The sequence below is a fragment of the Corapipo altera genome, unplaced genomic scaffold (genome assembly GCF_003945725.1).
Source record: "Corapipo altera isolate COAL_440 unplaced genomic scaffold, ASM394572v1 201, whole genome shotgun sequence".
Taxonomy (NCBI): domain Eukaryota; kingdom Metazoa; phylum Chordata; class Aves; order Passeriformes; family Pipridae; genus Corapipo; species Corapipo altera.
The window spans coordinates 1,421,514-1,435,257 of NW_020884940.1; positions in this window are offsets into that span (position 1 = coordinate 1,421,514).

Consider the following 13,744-nt stretch of genomic DNA (forward strand, 5'->3'; position numbering starts at 1 on the left):
GGCGGCGGCCGGGCTTGGGGCACTTGGCGGCGGCCGAGTGGATGGAGGAGGAGCGCGGCGATTCGGAGTCCCGCTCGGAGCCCATGGCGGCGGCGGTGATCAGTCGGAGGGGTCCGGGGTGGCGGCAGCAGGTCGGTCCCGGGGCTCCGAGCGCCGCGTCCCGCCGGGCGCTGCCTCGGCCGCGCTGTAACGAGAGCGGCGCCGGGGCCGGGTGAGCGCGGCCCGGCCCCGCCCCGCCTTGTCCCGCCCCGCGCCGGGCGCGGCCGCCGCCGCCGCCATTTCGGTTGTGGGCAGCGCCCCCGGGCAGCCCCGGAGGGACCGTGCCCGTTCCTGTTCCCATCCCCGTCCCGCCGCTGCGGTGGCATGAGTGGCTCTGAAGCGTCTCAGCGGGGTAGAGCTGATCACCCGCTCTGCTCTTCGGCTCCCTCAGCGCCCCGGCTCGCCGCAGTGCCATTGCTCCCCTCAGCACCCAACTCTCCTCAGCAGCCCGGTTCCCCTCAGCTCCCCATCTCTCCTCAACACCCCATGTCCCTTCAGCTCCCCATCTGTCTTTAACGCCATGGCTCCTATCTACCAGGGCCCCTATCTCCCCTCAGTGCCAGTGCTCCTCTCAGCACCCGACTTTCCTCGGCAACTCAGTTCCCCTCAGCAGCCCCAGCTCCCCTCAAAACCCCATCTCCCTTCAGTCCCTCAGCACTCCTCACTCCCCTCAGCACCCCATCTCCCCTCAGCGCCCTGGCTCCTCCTCAACACCCGGCCCCTCTCAGTCCCTGGCTCCCCTTACACTTGAAAGTACACAAAAATGTGTATTCCACATTTCGGAAACACCCTCAGCGGTTCCCTCAGTGTCCCATCTCCAGTTTGGACAACACCCTCAGGCATATGGTGGGATTCTTGTAGGGCCAGGAGTTGGACTCGATGATCCTGATGGGTCCCTTCCAACTCAGGATATTCTATGATTTTATGACTCTCCCTTCAGCTCCCCATCTCCCCTCAGCACCATGGCCCCCCTCAACCCCTGCCTCCCCTCAAAATCCTTCCCTTAGCACTGCCATGGCTGCAGCGCTTGCCCAGAGCATCTCTGCCCATCCCAGGGTGGCCATTCCAGCCTTCTGGTCTCATCTAGGGCCTGGAATGGGGGGAATCTTCTGGCTGGGTTGTGCAGAAAAAAAGGTTTCTGTTAAAAATCCCTGGGGCAGCTTGCTTTTTAACATGTGTCTTGTTGGAGACGGGGGTCTATAACCTCAGGAGCCCTCCCTAAATCCATTCGCCCCACTGGAGCACCCTGTCCCTCGCTGTGTGTCCCTCCTTCATAACGTTTGTGAAGATCATGTGGAGATTTACTCACCGGGGAACTCCTCCCCGAGGAGTGCTGGGTTCAGAGGCACTGAAACTACAACCCACATTCCTACTGCAGTCATGCAGAAAGTTAAAAGCCTCCGCTTCCTTCCAGGGTTCCCCCGTGCCCACAGGGGTCTGCCAGCCTCGACTCCCATCCAAAGGCAGAGGAGCTAACGGGAAGGACACTGCTTATTATGCAGGGGAGGCGAAGCAGAAAGATCTGCTGTGTCTACGAGGAGCCTGTTAAATCAGCACAGAAGGGGCTGCCTTCCCTTAGACTGTCAGCTCTGGCTGGACAGACTGTGGTTATTCATGTGACAAGTGTGGTTCCATCACTGTCTGTCCCAGCTATCGCTATTCCCGAAATCATTTCTCTCAGGAAAGCCTGTTTTCATTGTTATTACCGGGATCCTTCCTGGCTGCTGAGAACCCTTGTTGGTGCCTCTGGGATGGGAGCAAGGAACCAAACCGGGGCTGACGGTTGGAAGCACCTGGATTTCAGTGCTCATGCTGCCTGATTGCTATAGGCAAAGACCCTGTGTCTGTCTGCACAGCAGGGATAATGTTGACACTTCCCTGTCTGGCACAGAGGGAGTAAATCACCTGCATAAGAGCACAAATGAAGCTTCCTCCTCACCTAAACACCCTACAGCAATCATGCTTTCCCCTGTGCTTTTCCACATTAATTCTGTGCCTGCCATACACCCTCACTTACTGCTTATCCCAAGATGTCTGCTGCACCCAAGTCCTTCCCTGGAGATGACATTCCCCAGACATTTGTCAGCTCATCTGCTGTGCTCCGGCATTTCTGCCACAGCACACGTGGCTTTGGACCAGCTGGAAGTTTTGGGCCACACTTAGGATTGGCCTCAGAGTGGTAAATTCCTGCCTGGGATCAAAAACCCTGTTAATTAGCAAGGTAATTTGGCAAGGGAGCCAAACAGCTCTGCTCCAAGAGAATCTGGGATGCTACAAGGGCGTCTGTGGAGCACATTGTCCCTGAGCAGTGAGCTGCTGAGCTCTGGTCCCTGGCAGGTCGTGGGCAGGCACGAAGATGCTTTAGCATCTCCCTGACACTTGTGATGTGAAGCTCCCAGAGGGAAAGGACCCTCTCCCCATTTCACTGTTGGGAAAGCAGGGCCAGAGGAAGAAAGGAGAGATGTTATATTGGTGTAAAACAAGATTATATTGAAATTAACTGTTCCTGTCTGAGGCAAGCTAGGCATGAGGCATTTTTAAAGGCCTGTCGCTGCCCATCTGTGGCAGAGACTGTCTCGCTTTGATGATTTCACTAGAAAAATCACACTCTTGACTGAAATAGAGAAACCTGAACAAGACTCGTGTGTGGGACGGATCTCCCAGACAGCGCTCTGCCAGCTCAGCCCTACGTCCTCTGCAGCGCAAGAGCACAGACTGTAACTAATTGTGGGAAGGTTTCAGCTCAAAAGCTAATGTGAGACAGGCCTGAATTACCAGTAGTGCAGACACAGAGAGACAGAGAGCAAAACCATCTGGAGTTCCTGGGAAAAGCATCGGCTTTGTAACGTGCTGATGGGGCAGAAATGACTCTTCATTGCCTTATATGAGGAAAATCATGATCCAAACAGGGCTGGGGGAGGCCAGGGTAAATCCAAGTGACTTCAGAGCCATCTTCCCTCCTCCCAAGCTGCTCAGACCTCTTGCCAGTCTTTAAATGTTTGAGGGAATTCAGTGCTTTTATGGAGCTCAGAGACACAGAATTCCAACTGTCCGGACCTTGCCGTGGTCCAGACATACCAGCTACTTAAAAATAAGTTCTCCATGGCCAAGGTGTTTCTCCGTGGCGAGTTTTGATAGCTCTTGCCAAGAACAGAGGCTCCTGCTCAGCAAGTTCCTGACTAGCAGTTTGAACCCGGTAGTTTGTTTTGATTCAAACTGAGGGGGGAAAAAAAAAAACCAAAACAAACAACAACCCAGCCAGGAACTGGGGCTGGGAAGCCGGGAAGGAGAGGGCAGGGAAACAAGCTGCCAGGGAGGAGAGGAAAGTCGCTGGATTGGGAGTGAGATCAGATCAGCCCCTCCCCGGGGCTGCGAGGAAACAATCACCAGTCTGACTGTTTAACGCAGGGATATTTGAAAAGATAAACCAAAAACAAACAAAAGAAAAAAAATATATAGGAAGAGGGGAATTCAAATGCTGCAGCGAATCATTCCACAAATCCCAGCTCCAATAGGCAAATTTGCTTCTGCTTATGCTGGCAGAAAGCTGGAAGACTGCTGACTTCCGACCCCGCTGCTTAAATCAGGGCAGGATTTGGCACAGGCGACTTTTAAAGCTGCCTTAAAATGCCATATCTCCCATGAAAGCTTCCAGGGAGAAGGCTTTGTCCAGGCACTGGTTGGAGCCACCCCATACCACCCAGTGCCGTTCCCAGCCGGGATGGAGCCACTGGGGGAGGCTGAGCTGGGCTGAACCTGCTTTTGGGAGGCACAGGGCCCCTTTCCAGAGAAACACCGTGGCCACCCACACCCCAAAACCCCCCTGCAAAGCAAGTGACAGCTCTGCCGCTGTCGAGGAGGAAGAGCCTCTGGTGATGTAATGAAAATTCCCCTTGGTAATTCAGAGAGTGAAAGCAGAGGGTGCCTGCCGGGAAGGGATTGTGAAACTCAGACTGGGAGTATTTGCATGGAGGAACTGGGGGTGTGCCTGGCCGGGAATATCGCTGTGGTGGGACACTGGCAGAAGGCCCCAGATAAAATAGAAACTCCAGCTCCTACCACATCCCCTTTGCCCACCCCCTGCCTTTCCTGATTACCCAGCTATCACAGGTGTGGTAAATACCTGTTGCTCTGATCCCTGGCCTGCAGGACACAAAGGGATGTTGAAACAGCTATTTCAAGGCACACAAAGATTCAATCTGCCTGAAACCTCCGGGTCATTCAGGCACAGACGTGTGAAACCCTCCCCGGCACAGACTGTTTTCTCTAGAATTCTGTGGGTCTCCTCGGGGTTTTTCCCACTTTTCACAGACAGGAATGGGGGGGTGTTACTCATGGGGCACAGGCTGTGTTGTAAAGAAGATAGAGTTTAGAGAAAATCCAGCTCCTGTCGCTGCTCTCTGAAATAGCCACAGACACGAGGAAATGAGGGAAGGAGGGGAACAGCTTTACAGCAGGAATTCTTCCTTGTTTTCGGACAGGGGCACTCGGGAATGACTCAGCTCTGGTTTCTCTGGGCAGGCTGAGACCTTTGGCCCTGCTGGGGTGGGACAACCAGGGTTGTTAAAGGGATGCAGGCACATCAGGATTCCCCAGTGCCAAAATGCAGATGGCAGTTTCAAGGGTCTCTCTGCTGAGAACCCACCACAAGGCACAGCCAGGTACGTGCTGTGACACCTGAGAGGTGCTGTACTCACAGCATTTAGGGGAGGGTGACAGGGACAGACAGATCCAAGTAGCACAGAGGTGTTTTAAACCTCTCAGAAGTGCAGGGCAGGGTCTCCTCCCAGCTTCCTGCCCTGAAGAATCGTGCCAGAAGCATGTGGCCTTCCTTACTCCTCTTTCTGGGATCCCAGCTCTGCTGTGTTCGGAGCAGGGATGTCAGTCTTGCTGTGTCCAAGGGATTCAGCAAAGGTTAACCCTGAAAGCCTTGAGCTCTGTGGCGAGGGACACTGTGCATTCACGGGGAGCAGCTGTGGATGCACGAACTGAAGCTCATTGGGGTCATTTTCTGCCAGGGCCCCAGGGAAGCACTGTGTTGTAATGACATGCACTGGGATCGTTTGTCAGATGGAGATGTCATTAATGGCCCTCATGGCTCTCCAGGGAGGACACCAGTGGCTGGGGAGGGCTCTCCCAGTGTGCACATTGCTGGGTCTATCTAGTTAGTCCATGTTCTGTTTTGCTTCTCATGGTCCCCTGAGATGTGTTCAGGGAAGGAAGAGATGATTCTCCTTGACTCCCCTTTTCTCCATTGGACGTAACAAAGCCTGACATTCTTTTAAATGGAGAGGAAAAGGCAGGAGATGGGAGCCTTGGGATCAGAAATGCAAGGCTCTTCCAAGAGGATTCGCTCTGGTTCAGTCTGTGGTTACACCTCCCCTCCCCTCCATCTCCCCATCCCACTCTGCTCCCTCCTAACACCCACACACACAGCAATCTTCCACTCCCTGCTGTGACTTTCTGGGGAAGATGCTGTCATGTGGAATCCTGGGAGAGAGCTACCACATGGAGCTCTCTGAGAGCATCGTCCCTTGCAGAACAGGCCTGCAGACGGAGGAACGCTGCGCTCCCCGTCCTCGAAATCCTGAGCCCTCTCATGGAGGGGGGAGTGGGGAATCATCTTGTAAGCTTGGGAGCCGCCCACACACATGGCAAGGCTTGTCAGCGGCTGATAAAAGAGGTGGGAGGTGGGGAGATTTTGAGGGGGAAGAATGTGGAGCCTCTCATGCCCACATAGCTTCCCATCCTGTCTCCTCCAGGGCTCCAGCAGCCAGGATGGTCATGGGCCTGACCCCGTCAGCGACACACATGTATTGAGAAGAGACCCCAATTAGGGACTCAGATAACTACTGTCTGCTTCAGCAGTGACGTAAAGGTGTAGGAAGCATAAGGCAATTACTTATAATAGTAATCTGACATGCTTTTTCCCTCTACAAAAGAAGCATTTCCTTTTGTAATGAAAGCACAGGCTGTTCTGAGTTCTTTGTGCACCTGCGCGCTCACAGCTTTGGGGATGGAAGGGACAATGATCCCCACTCTCGAGTCACTCTTACCACTGACCTGCTACCCTTAATGACAGGGGATTTATAACTGAGAAGGTTTAGCACAGTGGGGTGCTGCCATGAGAAAAGGGCTGGGCTGGTCCCTACGGTACCAGGGAGCAGCCAGACTCCCTCCTCACCAGAGTTGTTAAAGAGACAATTATGTGTTTGGTGTTGGCATAAACACAGGCTAATTAGTCACTGGAGGAAGCCCCAGTGCCTGTGATGGCTGGCTGTGGGAGAAGGTGGTGATGGCAAACACCTGTAGCAGCAGAAGGCACCTGCCTGTCCTGGGCACGCTGTGATGGGTGGTGGTGGCCAAGCACACAGGAGGGAGCCAGGTGCCACCAGCAAGAGGAGATGGCATGGCAGGGCAGGAATCCAGCACTGGCTCTGGAGTATCTCCCTGATGGCAGCTGTTTTTCGGGGTGCTCAGCATCTTGCAGGACATTGAGCAAACCTGGCCATGGCAGAGGCAGCAAGAAGTGAGGTGAAATCTTCAGGAGGACCGTTCATGGAGGGTTAAGGAAGAGTTTGTTCTGCCCTTCAGAAAGCAGATGCAGAAGCCAGAGCTCTGCAAGGAGAACAGAGTGAGGCACTGGCCTGGTTTCCAGGAAAGGAGAACAGTGTGTCACAGAGAAGGCATTGAAAAGACCTGAGGCTTCTGCCTCAGCTTTCTGACTTACTCCTGCAGACACGTGGGTGTTTGGGAGTTCAAAAGGCTGGACTGGAGGCTGTCCTGCAGCTGGCAGAGGACAGGAAGTTGTGGGCTTCTCCAGAGCTGCTGGAGCACAGACCACAGTGTTCCTGTCTCTGCTGGAGATCCCTGCTCAGCTCAGCATCTCTCCCTACAGCACTGGCCTTTGCAGTGGGAGTGTGGGAATCTGAGCTGGACGGGAAGACTCAGTACAAGGCACTAGGCACGACTGCCCAGACTCCCCAAAAGACACTGGCAGCCCTTCAGCAGCATCTCAAAACCTCACAGGATCTCTGACATCCTCTCCAGCCGCTGCATCCCACAGCACAGGTAGGGCTGGGCACACCACACGCTTCCTCCAGCCGACCCACCCATTTCCTATTTTCTGCAGACATGACAACTAGTGAGTTAATCCTGCAGGCCATAAACTAAGCTGTATTAGCAGACACCATCTGTCCTTTTTCATTTGCTGATGCACGACCTATTTTGCTGTGTAGTGGAGCAGGCGCTGCAGTTTCGGGGCTTGCATGTTGCAGTGTCCCTGTTGCCAGGGTATAATCCACTGCTCGCAGTGACCTGCTAAGGGGAGAAAGCTCCAGTGAACTGAGCACCAGTGGGACCTGCTGTCGTGGGCAGGTGGTGGCTGAAGCCTGTCCCTGTGGCTGCTTGGCCTCAGAGGGGGTTTGAGCTTCAATCCCACAAAGCACCAGTTGGCACCTGGGAAGGGAAAGGTCTCAGCAGAACTTCCAAGGACAAGAGCACGACTGCCCTCAGCAGGGTCTCACCTTACCTGAAGCTCCTTCAGCAATGGCCACGGGGAGGACACTGTGAAATAACACCCTCTTAGAGCCACCACTCAACTTTCAAAGCCCTGGGGCTGGGGACACAGAAAGCAAAATAAAAGTGAAAGGGACTGTTCACTTTGGCAGGGGAAGGAGACACATCCACACTCCTTCACTTGCCAGGAGGTCATGGAGAGACTGAATTGTTCAGGTCTCTTCAGGATCACCTGTGAGAACAGGGGCCCTGCTGTCTCCTCCTGAGGACACACACATGGTACTTCTTTCCCTGAGGAACAGCCCTTCACTTTGCCTCAGAGGCAAAGTTTCCAAAACATGATAACCTCAGCACCTCCAAAAGTGCCATAACACAGGGATCATTCTCAGACCAAAGTGGGGTCCGTGGGAACAGGCTGTGTGGTGAGCTCAGCACTCCACCCACACTGCTCTGGCCTGGGGTGATTCCCGTGTGTCACAGAACGGAGCAATGGCAGTCACACCAGGACAGGGAAAGAGAGGAAGAGAATTCTTTCTTTATCCCTCTGAGGGGATCTGGTCATGTCTTGGAGCAGTCTGGTGACCCTTGCCTGGGTACAGAAGTACAGACATTGTGAAAGGTCATAAAACCATCAGGATTTTTCCAAGCCAGTTATCATAATGTGACTTAACCAAGTCTTGAGGCAATTCCAAAGGTTAGTGCCTCGCTGCAAAAAGCCTCCTGAATTTACCAGCTTTTAATTTAACTCGGCATGGGTGGCAGAATTTTCCCTTGAATTCTGAAACAAAGAGCCAGGAAATTCTGTTGTTTGCTGTAAGGAATCAGGGAGGGAGCTGAGCACAGGGGCTGGGTAACAACACACTCATCTGTTACTCAGGCTGCACTGGGTGGTCCCTGCTCGCTGACCTCTGCCTGGGCTCCCAAAATCAGCCGGGGAATTCTCAGCTTCCTGTCTCACTGCACAAAAGCGGAAGAGAGAGTGGAAGGGGTTATTCAGACTGACCTTGGCCTTGGCCAGACCACTTCTTTCTGAGTTAGTTGCAGCATTTGGGCTTTCTGAGGAACTCACAAGTTGCTGGGTAGGATGTGGCCCAAATGCACCACTTCTGTGCCATCAGTGTCCTCTGAGTAGCCACTGCTGGCTGGAGTCATTCCCTTTTCCTGCTAGTCCTGCTCTTTTCTCTTAGGAAGTGGCTTAAGCTCTGAACCCTGGGGTTTCCTACCCTGCTGCAGCTGAAACCAGTGGTTACTCCTGCACAGTCTCACTGCCTACAGAGATGGTTGACCCCTCTGTTAAGCTCTGTACCCACAGCTTCCAGGAGCAACAAGCCCTGCTGTCTCCTTCCTGCCTCCACTGAGCTTTGCCTAGTGTTCCCTCTTTGTATCAGGTGTGACAAGATATAATGACTTTCCACAACATGCCCTGATGTTCCTGCTGCTTTCCTGCAAGGCACAATCTCCATCCTGCACTGGGAAGAGGATAGCTGGTGACAGGATCTCTGTGCTAGGAACAGACTGACAGTTTGGAGTGTAAATCCCCACAGCAGGACCGGTCCCAGTGCTTCTTCTTTCTTCCTCTGTGCTTTGGGAAGAGAACAGACTCAAGAATTATACTGATCTAAGTCCAAGAACAAACATTCCTCCTTCACAGGCCACAGCCTCTCCTGTGTCATGTGAGAAAGAGAAGCAGGGAAGGGCAGTGCTTTGCCAAGACTAGAATGTACCCAAATCTGTGAGTACTGTCAGGAACTGGGAAGAGGAAGAAAGAGCCCAAGTGGTCAGCCCTGGAAGGGGCAGTTCCTGCCGAGAACTGGCTGGGGAACATTCCCATTTTCCTAACCAGCAACAGCTGTCAAAAGGGGAAAGAAGAGTGATTGTGGACCCTGCCAGCAGCACCTCTCAACTGCAGCTGGGACGGGAGAGCAGACAGCTCCCAGCACAGCCCTCTGGCACCGCAGCAAGGAAAACGTGTGTCATTTTCCAGAGGGCTGAGCCAGCACTAACCAGGTGGGAAATTTTGAACATGTGCTTGATCAGGGTTCCCTTGTCTCAGCTGAGATCTTTCCCCAGCCCGACCCTCGGCTGCTGATTCAGTCCAGGGTTGCTCCCCCCCATGCTCTGCTCTCTCCGCAGCAGAACAAGGTGGGCAAAGGGAGAGGGGAGCTGTAGTTTGGTGTGTCCTTCATTCCCAGGCCATCGTGGAAAGGCAATGGGTTTTGTTCTGCTGGGGTTTGCTGCTGACCCACTCCTTCCTTCCCCCAGCCTGACCACAAGACCATTCTCTCTGACTTCTCTTCAAGCAGAGCCCACCTTTACCACAGCCAGGAAATTCCTCTTCTCTCTCCCTCCTCTCTCTCACCCCTTCACCACCATGAGAAACCCTCTTCCCTCTCTGAGGCTTGTCATATGTGGGTTGCCTTAGCCAGTGTTTGAGCAAATTACCCCCTGTGCTGCCTGAGGCTGGGCTGTGCACAGCAGAAAATTGAGTAGGAGGTTTCTGGGGCGATCAGTGTGCACTGAGACCTCACATGCTTCTCTGAAATCAGGCTCTGCTGCTGCTCCAGAGCATCCTTCCAACAGAGAGGCAGAAGCTATGACCGCCTCTCATCTGTCCAGCCTGGCCATCTCTGATCCAGGCTGCCATCCCAGTTCCCCCAAGCACCAGGAAAATCCAGTGCCTGACACTGAAACAGCAGTAGCTGCCAAGAACCTTCCAGCTGCCTCTGAGTTCCAGGATCCCTCCCCATCTCAGCCCTGCAGTCTCTCAGGGGGAACTTGTCAGCAAAACCAGCCCTATTTAACCAAAGCAGAGGCAGCCTGGCTTTACATGGCCTCCCTCTGCCTTTCCCCTGTTCCCTTGGCATCATGAATTCTTGGGGAAAAGCCTCTCAGGGCAGCGCCGACTCCTGCACGTCCCCCCGTACGTGCAGCTCAGCCGCAGCAACATGCTGGGGTTCACGTAGCTCTGGGTCCTGCTCCAGCTATTCCCACCCACTTTCCATGGATCCCCTGCAGGATTCACAGCCCAGCACCCAGGGGTGCTGCCTGTCCCCAGACCAGTGCTGTCAGCATGGGATGAGCAGCAAAACTGCAGCTGGAAAAGCTGGCAGTGGACATGGAGCAGAGCCCTGTCCCCGGGCTGAGGACCAAGAATGCCTCTTTCCCATCAGACACGCCAAGGCTTTGAGCTCTGCCAAACCCCAGTGTTTGTTCCTGCGTTTGGCAAGCGAGGGATGGCAACAAAAGCATGTGCGAGGCAGAAGGAGTTCAGTGAAGGAGGGAAGTGGGTTTCTCTTGGGTCTCGGTGACCTTTTCTGGTTTGGAAAGAACAGAGATGTGCAGAGATGCTCACAGTGCACAGCAAGGCGGTTTCCACTGCCCCAGCAGCAGAACAAACCCCGTGGCCTCCTTCAGTCATAGGAAACTGGAGCCCAGAGCCACAGCCCAACCTTTGGCTGCTGGGATGGAACCACTGGAAATCCAGCTCCAGGGAGTCGGTGCCTTTGCCTGTTTGCAAGGAAAATTTATGTGCAGCCATGGAGCCTTTCTATGGGCACCTTGTCTTCCAGCCCTGTTCTCTGGGATACAGCTCCTGCTGCGTGATGGGAACAGTTTTTCTTCGTCTGGCAGTGGCTGAGCCAAGTTCTCTTGGAGCCCATGGACTGGGAGTTATATCAGCAATGCCCTTGGCCACGAGGATCCCATTGACTCTCTCACCTCCCTCCTTAGGGAAACAGGCACAGAGAAGGAGCTGTTGGAGCAGAGCCAAGAGAAGGGCTGAGACTGAAGAGTCCAATAAATCCAGCAATTTCTCCATGTGCTTCCAGCCCTTCTTGCTTAACCTCAGAGAGAAAAAGTGACGCTGGCAGAAGGAAAGAAAAGGAGTGGGGCTCTGTGCAGGTAGGTCAGGAATGCACCTAAATCCTCCCAGAGCTGAGAGCCAGGGGCAGGTTTATAGCAAAGATAGAAGAGCTGATTTGGAAAGCTGATTTGGCCAAAGGGATAATATTTCTGTTGGGAACCAGAGAACTATTGATTACTCAAGTAACCTCAGCTATTAAACAAACAGCTACCTCAGCAGAGAGAAATTTCAGCCTGGGTTTAGGGAGAGGATCGAGGGGACTCCAGGGCGGCCCAGGAGGAAGTTGGAATGTGTGTTCCCACTCTCCTTGACTCACTGGTGCCCCACCTGCTCCCACTGGTACCAGATAAGGAGTGAAAACAAACATAAGGTAGGCGCCTGTGAGTGTCCCTGCCACGGGAACGGGAAAACATTCACTGCAGCGGAGTCATGGCCAAGATGGACTATGGAATAGGAAGGATTAAAATGTATCACAGCACCTGGCTCAGCTCCCAGGGCCTTCTCTGGACACTGGCACAAGGGCAGCTCCTCCCAGCGCTCCAGGTCTCTGCAGAGGCTCAAAGCTCCAAAGCTCTTTTCCCGGGAGGGAGCACAAGTTCCCATTTATTGTATTTCATTACTATTGTGTGTCTGGCAGTGACAGCCTGTGACAGGGACCGAATGCACAGGTAACAGCACGGCTGTGGAACGGGGTCACATGGAGGCACTGGGAGCATGTCAGAGCCTCAGCTGCTGCAGCTGATGTGCAGATGCCAGACTATGTAATATTCACATGATCATCCCTTTTGCAGTGTAGGCAAGTATGGGGAAAGCAAGGAGAGCCAGCTGAGCCACGGAGAAAGTCAAGGACTGGGAGGGTTGACTTGGACTTCCTGCTTGTGGGAGGTTCTGGTGCCATTCCCCCATTAAATTTTGAATAACCTTGAAAAAAAAATCAAGTTGAAACACGACTTTGAGAGCAGTCCCGCTGCCGGTCGTGCAGAACCGCAACCTCAGGGACTGAAACTGCAGCCCAGCAGCGCTGACTCCTCCCTGCACCCTCCCCAACCTGGCCCTGGGAGCCTGGCTCCAGGTCCTGGGAGCCTGGCTCCAGCGAGGTCCCGCTCGGAATGCCGGGGCCCATCCTGGGCTGGCTCCCTCCCAGCACAGCTGCCCCATGTGGTGCTGAGGGCTGGCACAGAGCTGCTGATGGGTCCTCTCCTCCCTGCCTGCCCATGCCAGAGGCACAGAACACAGCTGGCCACGCGGCCCTGGGGGTGACAGCACTGCCTGGCACCCTCCACGCGTGGGGCTCCGACCCCTTGCTCCCACAGAAGCCCCACAGAGCAGCACAAGCTGGTGCTGTTTCCAGTTTCCGTGTCACAAGCAGCACTGTGGCCACCTGAGCCACTCCCAAGTGCTCCCTTGTAGACCCAGCATCTGTGCCTTCGTGGGCAAGGATCGTGCATCACACGGCAGTTGCTTCCCTAATTAAAGCCTATTTATGCTCGTTACTGCAACTGTGCTCTCTCACATACTCTCCAGCACTCCTGGCTGCATTTCTCCATGGCCCCACCGCTGCCCCCAGCCCTTCAAATGACTCCAAAAATGTGTTATTTCAACAGACTTGTTGGCACACGAGCAGTGGCCTCTCCCTGTTCTTGGATTTCAGATAGGGTTTCTACTTTGTGCCTCTTCCATCTCCACCCCCAGTACTGGTTTCTGACATCCACAGGGGTTACCAACACTGGGCTTTTGACCCTAAATGTACTTTCCTCAGTCAGATACACACCAAGGATCCTAACAGGCCAAAATCAGGTTAGCACAGGTGAGTGGGTGCCAACAAACTCACTTTCTAGTTTGCTAGTGCTGCGTGTAGGCGTAGAGTCCCTACATCGCGTGGAATCGGAGCTGTGAACCCACCAGTTTTTCAAGCATTAAGGAACTCTTGGATTAGGAAGAAAGATGAAATTCCCTCCCACCCCGGGGAGGGGGTAGGCACTGCTGAGCTGCTGCAGGGCACAGAGGTGACCGTCACCCTTGCTCCCTCTGCGAGCAGATCGGATCCCGTTATGCAACCGCTGTGCTAAAAGGCAACACGACGCCCAGAGAGGTCTCAAGGACTTCGTTATTTTGCCTTCCAGGTCTGCAGATCCCCAGGATCCACATCCAGAGAGCTCCTGGCAATGGTCATGCCCCTGGCTGCCTTCCCCAGAACTCTTGCTTGCTGCACAGGCAGGGTAAGTGCTGAGGCTGCTGGAGATGTGCAGCATCTCCATGTGCAGAGTTTAGGATTCCCACCCCAACCGTGCTTCTGGAATCGGTCCCAGTGCTCCAGTTCTGCTT